Raw genomic sequence first — 19,296 nt, 5'->3', positions numbered from 1 at the left:
TTTTTTTTTAGTTCTTTAATTGCCGCCAATTCTTTCTTTGTTTGTTTATTTCTTTTGTATTGAATGTACTATAATACATATTCTTCTATTGTTATGTAAACCAAATACAAATGATTTGAAAAGAAAGGACAAGCTCACTAAAAGTGAATCTGTCCTTTTAATAGAATGTATATAGATCTTTTTGTAATCGTTGTAGATTTACCTAATTTATTTTTAGATTTGTGTTTTGATATTTGGAATAGGTGCATAATAAATAAAAAAAAAAAATAAATATATATATATATATATTTTAAGTCTGCCGCCATGCAAACATGTTCTCCTAAATAAATGAAACAATAGTGATTCATAGCTTATGTGCTTTTGTTATTGATCATATATTTGGCCACTTATATTTAAAAGAAATATAAGAACCAAATGTATGCTACCTTTTCAAAAGAGCGTAAGGTAAAGAAGCTTTTATGTGTCAGTTTTATTTAATGAAAGTGGTTCTTCATGTAAAAGTTTTTTTTTTTTTTTTTTTTTTAACCCTAAATATCCTCTTCATTAAAGTAAAAAAAAAAAACCCTTTCAATCGCCCCCCCCCTTAAACAAATACCAGAGTACTATGCAGTGCCAAATCTTCCTAGTGACTCACTCAGTCAACAATGGATCACTATAGCAGTGATCGTCTGCTTCTGGCTTCTCTAGATGCTGTTTTGTATACCTCATTTTGTTTGTGATGAGGTTGCAGGTAAGGCTTCCTTCTGTTCACTCTTCCATGTAGAACAAGCGTACAGGTGTGTGCAAGCAGTGCTGCACTGTGGACGGTGCAACACCACTCTCATGTCTACCAAACTTTATAGCAAGTCATTTAAACTTATATGACAGTTTGGCTTTGCCATTTTGACTGGTATATAGTAGTCTTCTCTTGGAAAGTTTTTTTTTTTTTTTTTTATCTTCCAGAACTTGCCATGACTGCCATAGTTTCCTTTAAAATGAGCCTGTGCCCAGACAAGGTAAGTAATTGAGCCCCACTGCAAGGGTAACTTTGACTTTTACCAGGATTTGAGTTCGGCTTTAAAAGCAGCTAGAGTGTTTAAGAATGACTTGTTTTAAAGCTCATTTACTTCTTGATATGTAAATAGTTTAATCTCCATGACCTGATATATATAAAAAGTGCACTTTAAAGTGACAATGCCACCTTCATTTTCACTTCCCCACTTGGTTGTGTAAAGGAACACATTGTTAAAGTGGACCTATCCCCTCTTTCACTAAATATCACTGCAGCATACAGCCTTGCTTTTACTTTTACAGTTTACCATTTTTCCACTTCTGGTTTCTTGAGGCACTGGTAATGAAACCAGAACCTCACAAATTCTTCCTGTGAAGTGCCTGTCTGATTCATTGGGCAATCCTTCCTTGTTTCTAGTGGACCTTGAACTCTTTGCTCCTCCCACAAACTTCCTATCTATACCATGCCTTTTGCACTTCCTGTTTGCCAGATTATTCTACTCTTGTCTCTCCTGCTACTGTCTTTATCTCCACTATCACTCATTACCAACCTTTCGCTTGTTCCTTGACTGCTTCTGCTTGATGCCAACCATCACTGGCATCAAGCTTCTGCTTGATGCCATCCATATGTTACCAACCTTTGACTTGTGTACGGAGAATCCTGAGCACCACGACCTGGTACTAAAATGGCAAAACCCATCTCCACCATTAGGAGCTCTGGTGAACCACACTTAGTGCTTACTCACCTCAGGTTAGATTATGTCATCCGCCAGGCTGACCTGCTTTTATACGTATCCTGCTGGTTGGTGGGAGTCTCTCTACTACAATAGCTACTGGCCTCTGAGCCTTTGAGCCAGGACCATTGCCTAAAGCAGAACTCCGGGCAGAGCATTTATTAGCTGGCAGTATTTGTGCTGTCTTACCTTAGTGCAATGTGCTACTTGTCTGCTAATCCAGGGTACATTATTAGAATCCTAGCTTGAATCCTTCTGACATCCATTTTGTAAGACCGGTGGCAACTGTGCTCTGTATTTCACTGGTCTTGTCTCTGCCCCGCTGTAGTTCTTTGCAGTGAGCAGAGATGTAATTACGTCCTTGCTCACTGTAGTGGGTGGACTCGGTAGTCTGAGACTCTTGGTCTGAGCCTCCCACTGTGCATAGCAAATACAGCCCTCAGCTTCAACACCACCCACCACCTCCACTCCAGTTTTCTGTACACTCTGCTTCTCAGTATAGCAGATACAGCTATCAGTGCCAACTCCGCCCCCCAGTTCACTGCACATGCTGACTCATTTCCTGCATTCCGCTTTGCATCATGGGGAATGTAGTCCACATTTCCTGCTCCAATGTGATGTAGAGCGAGAGAAAAAGTCCTCCCGGTACCAGGAGCAAGCACTTTTTTCCTAAGGAAATATGACATTACTAGGGCTAAAACTCATGGATTACAAGAAGAGTAAGGCACAATCATTTAAGCTATGTTAGCATTTCAAGAGAACTTAGGGAGGGGATCAGTAATCACAGCAATAGTTAGATCCTGGAGTTGTGCTTTAAGATAAATAACCCTCTGTATTAGGGCTCATGTACACTGCAGCTCCTAAACTGACGTTCAGGAGCTGTTTAGCTTTTTTTTCAGCAGCCCCTGAACTCTCAATGTTTTCCTATGTGTCCATGTACATATAGTCATTTTCAGGCAGTTGCCTTTAGTGATTTTTTTTTTTTTTTGAACGCACCAAACTTGCGTTCTGGAGTAGAATTTACCAGTGTTTCAAATGCTTGTAAACACGGTTAACCGCATTTATAAGTGTTTGCGTTTAGAAGTGTTTTTTAACTGTTCCATGTCCAGATGCTGTCCAGAGCCTTTTTTCATCATCATAAATGCATGCAAAGCATTTTCCATGTTTTCAAATGGACCTAGTACACCAGCGCAGTTAGTTCCAGGTTTCATGTGAAGGAAAAAATGGTAGAACGTGCTGCATTATGTTCATGATGGGATCCATAGTGAATACAACCAGAAAAGACAGGTCATCTCAACACATACTGCTCTCTCTGCTTCTGCTCTGTTCCTCTCAAAATGTCTGAAATAGTAAATTTTTACTATTTTGCAGTGCATTCTGGTCATTTGGGAACGTCTCCTGAGGTTATCTTTTAAAAACGCGCATAAAGGCGGTATGGAAATGTGGCTAAACTGATGTTTTTAACCTACATTTTCTAGCAGTCAGTTTCTATCGTTCAGAAGAGTTTTCCAAACGCCACGTGTACATGAGCCCTTAGACTTCCACCCCCCCTTGGACAAAATGATTGTTATAGGTGCCATAATGGTCCAATTGGCAATTTGGACTGCATGGATGCAAATACATTATCTTGATTGCCTGTACAAAAAACAACAGAACAGGCATTGAGGAACCAGCCTAAGGAAAGTTTGTTTTGTCTGTAACATACTTTGCAACATTTTAAAGTAATTGCTAGGAAACTGCTTTGGTTAATAAGTGCTGTTTGTGAATAGTTCGCTCTCTGCAAACAGAACACTATGTACTTAATATTGATTTATTAAGCTGTTTAAAGGAGGTTTTGCATTTGAAATGCTTTCTATTCATAAATAATGAACAAAGAAAACCTCAGAAAATATTAACATATGCAAACTAAATCTTAAAATGCAAAAATTCCTTTTTTTGTTCGATTTTAGTTACAGGGCTGTTTTTCAGTCAGTGGATCCTATGCACATACAGCCTTTGTCACCCAAAGCAGCTATCCCCTGGGCTAGGATCACCTTTCTTCACAGAACATTTTCTTGTTTTACTGGTCCTAATTTAGTATATTGTGACAAGGTGTAACTAGGCTTATGAAATGAGTGTAGTTGTGCTGATATAACAAAAAAAAAATCCGTAAGGCCTCATGCACACTGGATAATTTTACTGCCGCTTTTAGGGGCATCAGTTGTCTTTTTTTTTTTTTTTTCTTGCTTTCAAACGCCCCTCTGTTATCTTCTGTATCCATGCACACCTAGACTTTTAGCAACCTTTAGAGGTAGAGAAAAAATAAATACTGCCAGTGTGTCCAGGAGCAGCAGCATTTTGGTAGAAAAAAAAAACCACTTGATGCTTGTAAATGTGCCTAAATGTGTGTTTAACGCTAGGCACGTTTAGCTCTTGAGTTTTGATTATTTTCAATTGCCAGAGTAAATGTATTATTCTGGTCAATAAAATTAATTTATGACCAAGAGCTTGATGCCTGTAAATGCACCTAAACACTTGTAAAGGGAGCGTGGCCTGCATCGCATGCAGTAGGACGTGTGCTTGATTTTTCCATTGAAGTTCAAAAGCAACACACAAAATTCCTGGATGTCAAGAAATGTCTTCGGGCATTGGGCCTTCAATATACCATGCTATATCTGGCTAAACTTTGCGTGCTTGCGGGTGACACTTCTCACTTCTTTGATGGTCTTAATGCAGTTTTGCAGGGGTTGGATGGAGCGGAAGATCGCCTGGCAAATTCCACTGGAACTTGACCTTGGGGACCTGGTTGATCCTTAGTGCCTTAAACTCAGGTTAGCAGAACAGCGGGGTATTGCTCTCACATTTCCTCCCTTTTTGTATCTGTTTTTTTTTTTTTTTTCCCCGCTTAAGTTGGGGCTCCTCCTCTCTTATTCTTTCCTTACCTTTACCTTTCCTTTATCTGCTGTGTGCTTGTCCACAAGACATTATGTAAACCCCAACTTGTTTTTGGTCCGGATGGGACCTTTTGTCCTGCCAGTGTCTTCAGTTAATCTTATTATGGCTCTGTTGGCCTACATGCTGGTAATAATTTCAGTATTCTCCCTTGTTTTTTGTTTATGGTTCACCTTGGATGTCTGTGTTTAGTGGAATGCATATTGCTGGAGTGTCTGTTGGGGACACTGGACCAAGAACTGTTCCAACCAGGAGTGTATATTATGATATCTAGACTTTTTTACCTGGCTAGGAAGTTGATAGCAAGGTACTGGTTATCGTCGGCTCCTCCGACTAGTAAGCAATGGATAGATTATGTTAATTACTCCTGCGGGAAAAACCCACGTACCAACATTGCAATGCTTATCATAAGTTCCAGCAAGTATGGTGGGGTTGGCTGGATACACCTGGGCTTGCCCATCCTCAATTGATAGCGTACAAACTTTTGCAGGCGTGACATTTTTATATCAGGTCTACCTTGTCTGGCCAGGGGTCGGGAAGGCAGAAAGTCCGCAAACCAGTGCCCCTGAGTAGTCGCCTCAGGGGTGCCACTAGTAGCACCTGGGTGTGGGACCCCACTGTGTGAAAATGGCACATGGTCACTGTGTTTCCACTTTTGCACAGCGCCCTTAGGACCAGGCCTTTTGGCTAGGACCAGGGCAATTTTTGCTACAGGCCTCAGGGCCTGGTCTGTGCACAATTTGGCACGACCACTTTTTTATTTTTTTATTTAATTTATTGCACCTCCCACGTTTTGTCACTTTTTCTTTACTTATGTGTGTGTTTTTCTCACAGGATGGAGGGTGTGGGTCCTTGGGCCTGCCCTGAAGTCTAGGGGGAGGATGTGTGGCCTTTTGGTTCCTTCCTCCCCTGTCTCTAGGGGGTTTTCTCTTCGGGAGAGCCCCCTGACCAAGTACTGGGTGTCTGGCTTCGGCTGGACACAAGGAACAGTGGTCCACCAGGCCTTTTGGCCAGGAGGACCAAATGGGAACCTTGTCCCTGTCAGGAGCTTCGTGCCCTGGGGGATCAGGGTAGTGGTCCATCCCCTTCGGGGGGGAAGGACAAAGCACACCCCTAAGTGCACTTTTTCGTGTGGTGTTTTGCACTTGCACATTTTTTGTGAACACTTACGGGTTTTTCGTTATCTGCACGTTTGCGGACTTAAAAAAAAAAAAAAAAAAAAATTTTATATCAGGTGTGTGGCTCCACTCCTCCCCATAGGGGAGATCCTGTGCATCCCCCATTTTTTCTGATGAGATGTCTCAAGTGAATCACATGTTATTGATGTGGTTTTTTGTTTTTCCTATTGTTTGAAGGCATGTATTGGGCTTTGTTTCTTTCCCCCATTTATGTTTACATCTGAATGGGAAGGAATAAAAGGTAGAAAGGAAAAAGCAAGGTATTGTCAAGAAGGCTTTAGATCCTTGTGGTCTATGTTTTGTTTGATTTCTATTTCTGTTATTCTGTCCATTATGGGATCAGCATATCCACATTGTTCTATTTATGTGTAATACTGTTGATGCTGTAATGTCATTGTGGATTCTGTAAGTACTGTTCCATTTTCTTATGTTGACAATAAAAGTTGTTTGGCTTAAAAAAAAAAAAAAAAAAAACACTTGTAAAAGCGGTACACTTTTACAAGTGTCAGGCAGTTTTTCTGCAAAAATGCTGTTGCCAGGAGGAGAAGCTTGGAGAGTTTGCAAAACGACCTGTGTGCATGAGTCCTAATACAGATAAAAGCTGCCTCTCAGTCTCTGCAGCCTATGGGTACAGACCTACTGTCACTAATGGTAAATCTGTCCCTGGAAGGTTAATACTGAAAACTAGGGACATTTCAGGCACACATGTTGAAAGCTGAACTCTGGGCCAATTGCTAAGAAGTTGCTATGCATACAGTCTGTCTGCCTGTAAAAAGATTTGCAGTTCTGTGTTGTAATTAGGGATGCACATTGGTGTGGTCTGAACTTGGATATGAATCGAACCTGGAAGCAAGCTGTCAAATCGGCGTCCGATCAGCCATGGCAAAGGCATTCGCCATCCTGCAGCCATATGTAACAAAGGGGTGGGGATGCTGCTGACTTATTGCCTCTTATATGGTCACGTGGCCATATTTGGACAATGCTGTTCACAAGATATGGACATGTGGCCATATTAAGTAATTGAGGTTATGAGCAGCCCTGCCCCTTTGTTACTGGGCGAGGACAGTCCTGGTCATGGCCAGTTGGGTTCTGATTTGGCAGGAGTCTCAGTACTTCAGGGTTCAATCTGAACTTAAGATTTGACCAAACCCATGCTCATTTCTAAGGTTAGAGAACAAACCTTCAGCCTGCTAATCAAACAGTAAAGGAGCAGCTGTCACCCGTGCATGCACAGTTTAGGCAGAGTGCTGGGGCCCCCCTTCCTCCTATTCTCAGCAAGGCAGGGGCCTTGTGGGGTGGCCTCAGCCAAGTTTTCCCTAAATAATGGTTCCCCTTTTTCCTGGGGATGGGGGAGACAGACCCCTCTGATGGTCCTACGGGGCTCTCCAGGGGGTAGAGCCCGCTCCGCCGATCTGTTCAGAAGGGCCGCTACCCTGTGGGACAAAACCTACCTTCCTTCCGGCATATCGTCCTCTCCATAGAGGAACGAGGAGGCACGGGCCGGTGACGTCACATCCGCGTCATTTCCGGGTGGCGGGACCCACAATGTCACTTCCGGTGTTCGAACAGGAAGTGGACCGCCGCCATCTTGGATATGGGCGGCGGACCGCAAATTTGCCCCGTGCCACGGCCGCTCCGTCCACTAGCGGCCGTGAGGGGAGGTCGGTGTATCCGGACCAAAGGGAGGGGGCGGAGCCCCAGCACCCTTCAAAGACAGCCGCACCGAGGACGGGATGCGGCCAGAATGGAGGCAGATCTGTCCAAACTGGGGCAGGACAGCAGCAAAGTAGGAGCCTTTTGGCTGCCACTCGGCCCCCCCCTGCCCCTCATTTTCTTCCTGGTCTGGGGTCTCGGGGCTCAGGGTGGGCCCGAGGGGGTATGGGGTCCCTCTTCTCTCTCCAGCACCTCAGGGCTTTCGGGTGCCAGTGAGTGCAAGTTAAGGAAGTCCCCCAGGGCCCTCAGCTTACAGGAGGCCTACAATTTGTGTCTCCTTGTCCTTAGATGGGCCCACAGGAGGAGGATAGAGGGGGAAGAGAAACTCTCTGTGAGACAAAGAAAAAATGTGCTACGTGCAAGAAGAAACTCACTAGCGCTTGGAGAAAGCAGCTGTGCCAAGAGTGCATTGATAAGCTGATGAAGAGAGTCGTAATCCCTCTTCAAAGATTTTCTACAAAATATGACACAGGAGATGTCAAAAACCTTTCAAAACGTTAGGGAGCAGAGGCAGGAACCAGTCCTGGACAAGCCTCAACCCAGCACTTCAGGCATTTTCCCGCCGGAAAAGAAAAGGAAGGTCTCTTGAAGGTAATCTATGATACTCTGGATTTAGAAGAGGAGCAAGTGGATCTCTCTCTGCATGACCAGCTATATGCGGGGCTACAAAAGAGAAGCGGTCGCACGTTCCTGGTACATTCCACCCTATGGTCTACCATAAAAAGGGAATGGAAAGAGCTGGAAAGGAAAGCTTTCTTTCCTAAGAACCTTAAAAGGCGTTTTCCGTTTAAAGAGAAATATGGGTCCATGTGGGAATCCTGCCCAAAACCTGATGCCCCCCTTTCGAAGATCCCGAAATCCACGGATCTATCCTTCGAAGGCGGAGGTTCCCTAAAGGACCCAATGGGCCACAAGGCAGACACATTTCTCAAAAGAGCGTGGGAAGCATCTGCAGTAAACTTTAAACCAGCAATAGCAACAACCTGCGTTTCCAGAACCCTAGATGTATGGCTAGGGCAGCTCCGCTCTCACCTTGAACAAGGTACACCGGCAGAGGAAATCCTTAAATCCCCACTGGTCTTTGAAAAAGCAGTGGCCTTCATCACAGACGCATCGGCTGAGATTATCAAATATACAGCAAGAGCGACTGCGCTCATAAACTCAACCCAAAGAGCCATCTGGTTAAAATCCTGGCAGGGGGACGTCGCCTCCAAATCCAGGCTCTGTGGCCTGCCCTTCAATGGAAAACTCCTCTTTGGGCCAGAGCTAACTTCGGTCCTAGAGAGGTCGGCCGACAAAAAGAAAGGATTTCCAGTCCCCAGCAGGCAAACGGGATGGAAATTTGTTTTCCCCAACAGGAAGCATGCAACGAGAGGCCAGGTTTCATGGACAGAGGAAGGGCTGGGGCTCAAATAGAGGAAGGGAGAAGGGTGGCTTTCTCTAACCCCAATCAGGACAAGGCAAAAACTCAGTTCAAGTGACTGCCGGAGCCAGGTGGGAGGAAGACTGGGACACTTCAACACGCAATGGCTGCAGACTACCCAGAATGCATTCATCTTAGACACAATTCAAAACGGCTACAGGATAGAATTTTCACAACTCCCCCCTCAGAGGTTCTTTGTGACTCTGCTGCCAAGGGACGAGGGAAAGGCGGACGCAATAGTAAACCTTCTGGAAGAGATGCTCCAACAGAAAGTGGTCTGTCAGCTGGAGGAGGAAGAGATGGGAAGAGGGTTCTGCTCTCGTTTTTTTCTAAGAAGGAAGACCTCTGGATAATACAGAATGATACTCAACCTAAAGGTGAACAAATTCATAAAACGCAAAAAATTCCGCATGGAGATGATCTACACGACGAAAACTCCTTCCACCCGGGGCATTCATGGCATCAATAGACCTAAAGGATGCATACCTTCACATCCTGATAAGGGAAGAATCAAGGAAGTTCCTAAGGTTCGCGCTAAAGGGCAAGAACAGAATGATCTTGTTCCAATTCAATGCACCCCCTTTCGGTCTTCAGCACCAAGGATATTCACAAAGATCCTAGCGGAACCTCTGCAAGCCTTGAGGCTAGAAGGGATGAACATCATCCCCTACTTGGACGATTTACTCTTGTTCGCGGACATGGAAAGAGCTCTGAAATGCCAGATGGAGAATACAATTTCCTTCCTGGAAAACCTAGGGTGGCTAATAAATACGGAGAAATCGCAGTTGGTCCCTTTCAACAGAATCACATATTTGGGATACATTCTGGATTCCACAAATACCTGCTTATACCTGACTCCAGAAAAAGCACTCAAACTACAACAAGACATGAGGACCCTCCGGGGGCTGGCAACTTGCACAATCAGAAACGCCGTGAAGCTCATCGGCCACGTGACAGCCATACCGGGGGAACAATGGGCACAACTACACTGCAGAACGATACAGAACCATTTCCTTTCTCACTGGGATGGCAGCCAAGCATCCCTGGATTCCAGCATCCGCCTCACACACAAAGTGAGAGAGTCACTGGAGTGGTGGGTAACATCCACACGCTGAAAGAAGATGGAAACCATCCAATCCAACAAAAATCACCACAGACACAAGTATGTGGGGGTGGGAAGCACACATGGAGGGTTGCCTTACGCAGGGCAAGTGGGACCCGGAAACTGCAAAAAAGGCGTCAAACTTCAGGGAACTAATGGCAATTTTCAGAGCGCTTACGGCTTTTCAGGAGAAGATAGAAGGGAAAGAGATTCAGATCCTGTCCGACAACATGACGGCCGTCGCATACTTGCACAGGCAAGGAGGCACGAGGTCCCCGAAACTAATGGAACTGGCAGAAACCCTCCTGAGCTTGGCAGAAAGGAACCTAAAATCTATCACAGTGGTCCACCTGAAGGGAGACCTAAATCTTCTAGCGGACCAGTTGAGCCGAGAGGAAGTCAACCAGTCAGAATGGTGCCTCAGCCGCACAGCGTTCGCCCAAATATGCAGCAGATGGGGCACTCCCTCCATAGATCTCTTTGGCAGCAGAAGGAATGCAAAACTAGAAAAATACTTCTGCCTTCAAAAGGACCCTCAGAGCGTGGGGACAGATGCACTGGCCCAACAATGGGAGGGGGACCTCCTTTACACTTTCCCACCATTCAGACTACTACCAAGAGTGGTACAGACGATAGTCATCCCAGGCCAAAGTCATCATGATCACTCCGTTCTGGCCCAAAAGATCATGGTTCTCCTTCCTGAAGAAACTGAGCCTAACGGACCCGTGGATGATACCACCCATGCACGACCTACTTGTGCAAGGGGCAGTGGTACACCCACACCTGGAAAAGCTATCCCTGGCTTCTGAGCGGAGCAGGCTAGCTAAAAAGAGGTTTATCAGAAAGAGTAGTTGCCACCATCTTGGACAGGCGGAAAAAGTCTACAAATGCCATGTATGACAAAATCTGGAGGAAGTTTTCCTTCTGGAGAAGCAGGAACAGGTTGTCAGGAGGCCCTATCCTAAATACAATACTCAAATTCCTTCAAGCCGGAGCAGACAAGAACTTGGCTGCCAATACACTCAAAGTGCAAGTAGTTGCTCTGTCTAATTTTATGGAGCTGAAACTAGCAGAGGATCCCCTGGTGATCTCCAGACGCAGAGTCCCGCGCACGCAAAAATACCCTCTCTGGGACCTGGGCACAGTTCTAAAAAGTTTCCAACAGGAGCCCTTCGAACCCTTGGGGAAATGTTCTCTCAAGCACTTGACCCTCAAAACCACCCTCCTGATAGCCCTGGTCTCCACTCGAACTGCAAGCTCTTGTCAGTAATAGTCTTACTGCACAATCCTGTTGGACAGAATTATTCTCCATATGGACCCAGGATTCCTACCAAAGGTCGCGTCGCGTTTCCATAGATCACAAGAAATAGCAATACCATCCTTTTGCAGGAGCCTGATCAACACCAAAGAAGGAGACTACAACAAAATTGATGCCCAAGGAAGGGATACAATGCCTCAAAGGGCACCATCACAAAATGGATAAGTGAAACCATCTCAGAGGGATACAAAACTGCGTCACTGGCGCCTCCACCTGGCTTGAAAGTGCACTTGACCAGGGCCACCGCAGCTACGTGGGCAGAGAGCTGGCGCCTCCCCCGGACAGATCTGCAAGGCCACAACATGGTCCAGTTTCAGCACCTTCGCCAGGCACTACCGCTTGGACCCGATCAGCAACAAAGACCAGGCGTTTGGCAGGTAGGTTCTGCAAGCAACAGCCTCGCCCTAATGTACGTATTCCTATTCAATCCTCTCATGTGAAGCTGTCCTGGAAGATGACTAGGGAAAACGCAGTTATTTACCTGTTAACTGTATTTCCAGGAATCTTCCAGGACAGTGTAGTTCCCTCCCAATTACTGTATAGTAATATGCAGGCGTTCCGTCATTCACTGGACTGGGCATTTATTGTTCCTACTGTTATCTTTGTTTTATCCTAGGCCTTCACATCGGTTGATGTGGATGAAGAAATCTCTGGCAAAATTTATTTTTGTTTAATGTATACCGAAGCATATGCTCTTTTTTTTAACTGGATGAAAATTCTCATCCAACAGCACGGCACACACCTACTTATGTATATTCTGAGAGCAAGACCCTGTTGCTGTCAGAATAAACAAGTTGGTGCTGCAGCTGAATGGCATTCCTGCAAAGAAAACCACTATGGTGAACAATAAAACCATAAAATTGTAACAGTAGAACAATAACGTCAACGACAACAACAAAAAAAAAAAAATATTTTTTTTGGTATTTTTTAATTTTTTTTTTTTTTTTTGGACTTGTACTTTTTTGTTTATTTATTTTAAACTTGAGCTTAAACTAGATTGCCGGGTCTCTCAAAATGCGATAGCCAGTTTCCTGTCTACCTGACATCTTTTGAGACCCTGTTCTGTGCCGTGCTGTACCCTATACTAATACTCCATTCGCGTGTGGTAGCGACGGAAGCAGTCCTTGAGGCAGAGACCAGGTTGGCCAGGACAGGAGGGATACAAAAAGCTGGTGTCATGCCTAATTTCACGTCTGCTACAGACACATCTTTTTTTGGGTGTCCTTTGGGTTGGGGTACCAGGAATGGCATGGGAAAATGTGTCTCATGCAGCCGGCTAACTGCGTCTGGGTTTGGGCTACAGCACCTTCTGGATACAAAAGGGCCGTGATGATCTCTTCCTGGAAATTTAGGAGTGACCCACTTTGTCCTGTTGCTTTGTAAAGCACAAAAGCATTATTTAGAGCCAATTGAAATAAACTGACACTTTTTTTTTTTGTGCCAGCGTCTGGCTTTTCGGGAAACTAAGTACAGCTTAATCATCTGGTCATTAAAGTCCACTCCTCTTATGTTAAAGTTATAGTCATGGACACAGAGGGGCTTCTCAACAACACCAGTTGTCGTGGCACTTTGGATGGTCATGTGTGCGTGACTGGAAGACAGGACGAAAACATTATGGTTGCCCTTCCACTTCACTTTGAGCAATTCCTCATTTCTCAAGTAGGCTTTTTCCTCCTTTCTAAGGTGGGTATTTACAGGCTGTTTGGGGAAGCCCCGGCGATTGTCACATGGTGCCACATGTGCCAATTCCAAGATTGTACAAATGTCTAAATAGTGGCACGCTTGAATAAAAATTGTGTAAGTGTAAACTCAGGTACAGGAAGATCCCTGATAGGACAACCATCACTGGCCTAAATCAGATGATTGAGATCCCTTGGGGATCAAATCACTGCACCCCTGGGTCGGCAGGGGCGCATGTGCACCCCCTGGCTCGCGAAAACCACCGGAGCATGAATCGTGTGTGTATATATACGTGATTTTGTGCACCCGTGCTGCCCTGTAGCAGTATTTCTGCTATAGGGTGGTTGGGAAGCAGTTAAACTTACTTTAAGCATGTTTAAAGTGATCCAGTTACTGGGATTAATAATGTAAAATAAGTGTCTCTTGCAAAGAGGGGCCATATTTAAGGTGTATGTGTGTGTCTTTCATATGATGTTTGAGTCGTCTGTGTTCATATGGCGAGTCCCAGCACAACATAGATACTGCACTTCTCAAGGAGAGTTCATGGCTGCCTCTGTCTCCTGCTTCTTCTGTCGGTTTTCTTCCTCTTGACATTCTGTGTAAGACGCTGCAGAATTTAAATGTACCCGATTATTATGTTGTTTCATGAACTCTTATGCTTTCTGAGCAAAGACTGATTATACAATGAAAATGATTTCATGCTTAATTTGGTAAAGTATAGGGTATTCCAATAAAAGAAGTGTTTACTTACCAGAAAAAATCCTAAGCAGCTTCTTGCTACATGCAATTCCCCCCCCCCCCATATAAATTATATGGAAAACCCTGAGAAACAATTTTGTTTTTCTTTTTCTTTCCTGTAACTATACGCAAGAAGATTCAATTTTCTTCCAATCTCATAGAGTTCCTTAGCATGCATAACTTGATCTTGATTAATAGGCACTTTCCATTTCTGCAAGGCGCACATCAGGCTTATGAGGTATGAAAGAAAATGCATGACTGGGGTGATGAAAACAGCATAATCTTGTGTTTTTTTTTTTTTCTTTAATAGAAGTGGGAACCTTTTAGCCCAGCAGAAAATATGCTAGATGGGCTATTTGTGAAATTACATTAAAAAAAAAAGAGAAAAATTAAATTTCCTACTTTTAGTCTGGAAATAGCTTCAGGTGTAGGTTAGGGCTAATGTTTTTAGCTACAGTCAAAAGGACAAATGAGCAGGTTTTATATGAAGAGTTTGGACATGAGGCTTTTTGGAAACATTGGAAGGGATTGTTCTGTTATGTACTGAACCCACGTAAATTAATTTAAGAACTATAATGTTTTTCTACTGGCATAATTATGGCACATATAAAAAGCATGTTTAGCAGAAATTTACCTTTATACAATAATTAGGTCAGGCTGTGTTAACACCATGGTTTTTCAGTTGTGTAGAAAAGCTAATGATAGAACTTAGAGCAGTGGTTCTCAACCTTTCTAATGCTGCGACCCCTTAATACAGTTCCTCATGTTGTGGTGACCCCCAACCATAAAATTATTTTTGTTGCTACTTCATAACTGTAATTTTGCAGTGGAAGGAGTAGTGCCCCATCACTGATGTCAGTGGGATGAATAGTGCCCCATCGTTGGTATCAGTGGGAGGAATAGTGCCACATCACTGGTGTCAGTGGGAGGAATAGTGCCCCATCACTGGTGTCAGTGGGAGGAATAGTGCCCCATCACTGGTGTCAGTGGGAGGAATAGTGCCCCATCGCTGGTATCAGTGGGAGGAATAGTGCCCCATCGTTGGTGTCAGTGGGAGGAATAGTGCCCCATCGTTGGTGTCAGTGGGAGGAATAGTGCCCCATCGTTGGTATCAGTGGGAGGAATAGTGCCCCATCGTTGGTATCAGTGGGAGGAATAGTGCCCCATCATTGGTGTCAGTGGGAGGAATAGTGCCCCATCATTGGTGTCAGTGGGAGGAATAGTGCCCCATCATTGGTGTCAGTGGGAGGAATAGTGCCCCATCATTGGTGTCAGTGGGGGGAGGAATAGTGCCCCATCACTGGTGTCAGTGGGGGGAGGAATAGTGCCCCATCATTGGTGTCAGTGGGGGGAGGAATAGTGCCCCATCATTGGTGTCAGTGGGGGGAGGAATAGTGCCCCATCATTGATGTCAGTGTGGTGGAAGGGAGAATAGTGCCCCATCATTGGGGTCAGGGGGGGGGGGAAATAGTGTCCCATCGTTGGTGTCAGTGGGGGGGGAAATAGTGTCCCATCGTTGGTGTCAGTGGGGGGAGGAATAGTGCCCCATCGTTGGTGTCAGTGGGGGGAGGAATAGTGCCCCATCGTTGGTGTCAGTGGGGGGAGGAATAGTGCCCCATCGTTGGTGTCAGTGGGGGGAGGAATAGTGCCCCATCGTTGGTGTCAGTGGGGGGAGGAATAGTGCCCCATCGTTGGTATTAGTGACAGCCTGGGCTCGCTCTCACACTTACCTGTCAGCTGTCTTCCTTCTCTGGCCGCTCTCCTCTTCACTCGCTCCGGCAGCTCCCTCGATCTTCTTTGATGTACGCGTGCTGCCGCTCGGCTCCTCCTCTCCAAGCTCCACCTCCTCGCCGGTGATTGGCCGCCTCTGTGCCTCTCCTGAGCTACAGTTCCGGTGGCCAATCAGCGGCGAGGAGGCGGAGCTGCTGAGCGATCCCGGAGGTGTGGCCAGGTGACAGGAGCAGCGTATCATCCCGCCCACACATCGCCGGAGAGAGGAGCGGTGTCTCGGTTCCTAAGACCATCGGAAATATGTGTTTTCCGATGGTCTTAGGCGACCCCTGGGAAATGGTCGTTCGACCCCCAAAGGGGTCGCGACCCCCAGGTTGAGAACCGCTGACTTAGAGGGTTAATAGAATTCATTTTCTGTTTTAATTTGTTGTACAAAAAGACAAGAAATTTAAATAGTGAATAGGTAAAGAACAGTACACATTCACACTTCGCAGGACGTAAGTATTTTCATGTTTGCAAGCATCTGGCTACAGAGAGTATTTGCATGGCCTATTTATTTTGATGCCTACCCAAGAAGGGAATTATTTTGCTGAAAAGCACCAGTTTGTAGAATGTAAAGGTGGTCATACGTGTTTGAGGCTCTATCTGGTTGGGCTTCAACCAAATAGGCAGTTGCACTACATACTGTGTCTATTTGGCTATTCAAATTGAAATTTACTGTATGTATGATTAGTATATGGTTTATCGAGTAAGCCTAAAGTATACACTCACCAGCCTGTTCAATTGCTTGGTAATGCAAATTGCTAATCGGCCAATCACATGGCTGAAGCTCAGTACATTTAGGCATATAGACGTGGTGAAAACGACTTGCTGAAGTTCAATCTGAGCATCATAATGGGAATGAAAGGGGATTTAAGTGACTTTGAACATGGCATGGTTGTCGGTGCCAGATGGGCTGGTCTGAGCATTTCAAAAACTACTGATCTACTGGGATTTTCACTCTCAACCATCTCTAGGGATTACGGAGAATGGTCAGCAAAAGAGAAAATATCCAGTGAGCGCCAGTTGTGTGGACGAAAATGCTTTGTTGAGGTCAGAGGAGAATGAGCAGACTTGTTGCTGCAACATTCAGATGGTAGGGTCAGAATTTGTTGTAAACATGAAAGCATGGATCCATCCTGCCTTGTATCAACGTTTCAGGCCAGTGGTGGTGTAATGATGTAGCAATATTTTCTTGGCACTAGCAAGGTGCACCTAATAAAGTGGCTGGTGAGTGTATATTCTTTAACCTTGAAAATATACTTTTTCTGGAATTTTTATGTCCTTTGTGAATGAGAAGGAGACAGGAACCATTTCTAGAATCCTATTTGACTTTTCTCTCATGACATTTGGCTGACCCTTTTCCATATATTTAGATACTATATCTCATTCCTTTTGCTCTAAATAAGTGTTTAACTTTGTTTTTCAGTCATTGCAAGACTAAGTACACTGGGGGCGTGTCCAAGATGGCGACCTGAGCGGCCGCATAATTTAAAGCTCCGGCACCTCGATAATCTGTTGCCATCCGGGCAGCGGCGCGATTTTAGCAGGCATCGGAGTTCTCCCCGACCCTGCCCGTACCTCTAGGAGGGGAGCAGAGTAAATTTGGCCTCTCTCCGAGGCGGCTGCTGTACCCAGCCTGACGAGGCCATCCGCGGCCTACAACAATATCATCCGAAGCCATCTGTGCGACGGTGAGCCCTGGGTGGGCATCGGAGGCCCTTACAGTCCTGCCCACACCTGGCGGAGTGGATCGGAGTGGGTCTGTCCCCCTGTCAGCCGCGGCGGACGAGCTCAGCCTAGTGAGGCCTACCGCGGCCTACCGCGACACAGCCTGGCCCGGATCTGCAGTTCATCTATCTCCCCCGTGAGTACGGTTGGCGTGGGAAAGGGTGGCCAACACCCATCTGGCCACCTGTGGGTGCTCCGGTGGCGGTAGCTGGTGCCTGCGGCCCCGGAGGCCTGTGAGATTGTCACTGTGGCCTATATTGGGCCTGGGGGCCTGCAGTTACCTGGGAGTCAGGCATCTGGACCCCCTACACAATTGCATGCCGGGTCCTGGAACCCGGAAGATTCTGTGCCTCGTAGCCCCCTGTGCCTTATTTTACCCCATCACAGCTCTTGGGCCAGCGTTTGGTTCCTTAGTTCCTATTACATTTAAATACCACAGCTGATATCCATTCCTCACAGCCTCATGCTGAATTTCATTTTTACAATATGGAAACTATACTATATGGAAATTGATGCCTGATGGCATCTATGTAATTGCTTCTTTGCACTGGTACAGGGCGTCATAAGTCCCCTGGGGTCAGTACTATCCTTCATTATACAAAATTCAATTGATCACCCCCAGGAGTCTTCCTGCATGCTGTCTACCAAAAAGAAAAGTAGGGGTAAGGGCTCGTTCACACTTGACTGTTTTTCCAACTCTTGTCAAATGACCCTATAGCGTTTGACAAGCGTTGGTCCGGCGTTTGCGGAGCGTTAACGCCCCACAAACGCCTATAATGAAGTTTGAATGGTGTTAAAGCTTCGCAAACGCACCGCAACCGCACCACAAACGCCGGCCGGGCATTTGCGGAACAGCACCATAGACTTGAATAGGAGGCTTCAACTCCTGACTCGACCAGAGGCGTCCATTTTGCCACGACGCAGCGCGATGCTAACGCTACTATGTGAACAGCACCATGTGCTGCAATGTGCAGAATTTTCACAGGCGTTTGGGAAGCGGTAAAAATGCTTCCCAAACGCCGGTCTTCCGGTTGCAAACAAGGCTAGTGCGAACGTAGCCTAATGCTCAAAAATCCCTTACGACATATTTAATGAAAACGCAGGAGATTTGCAGCATGTCTCAAGATATCACAGAACGAGCATCTCCATCCGGTTCCACACAGGATACTGCAACCCATCCTTCAGCCCAGGACAGTGAGTACGCTCAGTAACTTACAAAGGGGGATTTGGAATCTTGCTTGGAAACTATGTACACCAAGTTGGCCGCTAAATTCCAATCAGTACTCCACAAGAGCACAAATGTCCCCTCTCAGGAAATAGCTGCGCTCCAGAACTGACCGTTTTAGAAACAAAACATGACGAGCTCAGCTTAGCTTATGGCGAGCTGTCTAGAGATCACGATCATATACAGACGGCCTTTGCGCAGCTACAGGCACAGGTTGAGGATCTCGACAATCGTAACTGCAGGAATAATCTACAAATTCGGGGAGTTCCAGAGACTGTGACTGACCTCGCTCAGGCCACAACCAAGCTTTTCAGATCCCTCCTCCCAGACCACGAAAACTGGGTCCTTTTGCTTGTAACCGCATCCATAGAGCTCTGCGTCCAAAACCTCCTAATGATAAACCACCTCGCGACATTGTCCTCTGTCCTCTGTATGAAAGATTTCCTGATTAAAGAAGATATACTCAGGGCTGCTCGTAATACTTCAACGATCACTTTGGAAGGTTCAGCTCTGCAAATATATCCAGATGTCTCCAGCTACGTTGGAGAAACTCAGAAAAATGAAAGATCACATCCATCCTTTTTTCAGCTCGTATCCGCTACAAGTGGGGATTTCCTTTTAAGCTGATAGTCCTACATAATGGGAGCACATACATAGCTACATCTCTCCCTAAAGGCTGATAAATTCTGGCTGTTAGGTCTGGCGGATGCTCCTTCACCTCGCCGCCCTCCTTCCACCCCTCGGGTATCTCCAATTTGGCATA

The 19,296-nt window shown here is 45.6% G+C and overlaps 1 protein-coding gene across 3 annotated transcripts in view; it reads left to right on the top strand.

Annotated features, from left to right (window-relative positions):
- B3GLCT (beta 3-glucosyltransferase) overlaps positions 1-19,296 on the top strand; it is a 523,490-nt gene that overhangs the window by 33,272 nt on the left and 470,922 nt on the right. Inside the window, exon 2 of one of the 3 annotated variants that reach the window (XM_089690889.1) lies at positions 943-995. The exons of the other annotated variants lie outside the window; for them this stretch is intronic. The gene's annotated coding sequence lies outside the window, so the exon portion shown is untranslated. The remainder of the gene's footprint in view (positions 1-942; positions 996-19,296) is intronic. 3 annotated transcript variants of the gene reach the window in all.

This window comes from Staurois parvus, unplaced genomic scaffold (assembly GCF_062004578.1).
Source record: "Staurois parvus isolate SC_StPar_1 unplaced genomic scaffold, SC_StPar_1.0 ptg000544l, whole genome shotgun sequence".
NCBI lineage: Eukaryota > Metazoa > Chordata > Amphibia > Anura > Ranidae > Staurois > Staurois parvus.
The sequence above is the reverse complement of the archived record's forward strand: the minus strand, read 5'-3'. Positions and strand labels throughout refer to the sequence as shown.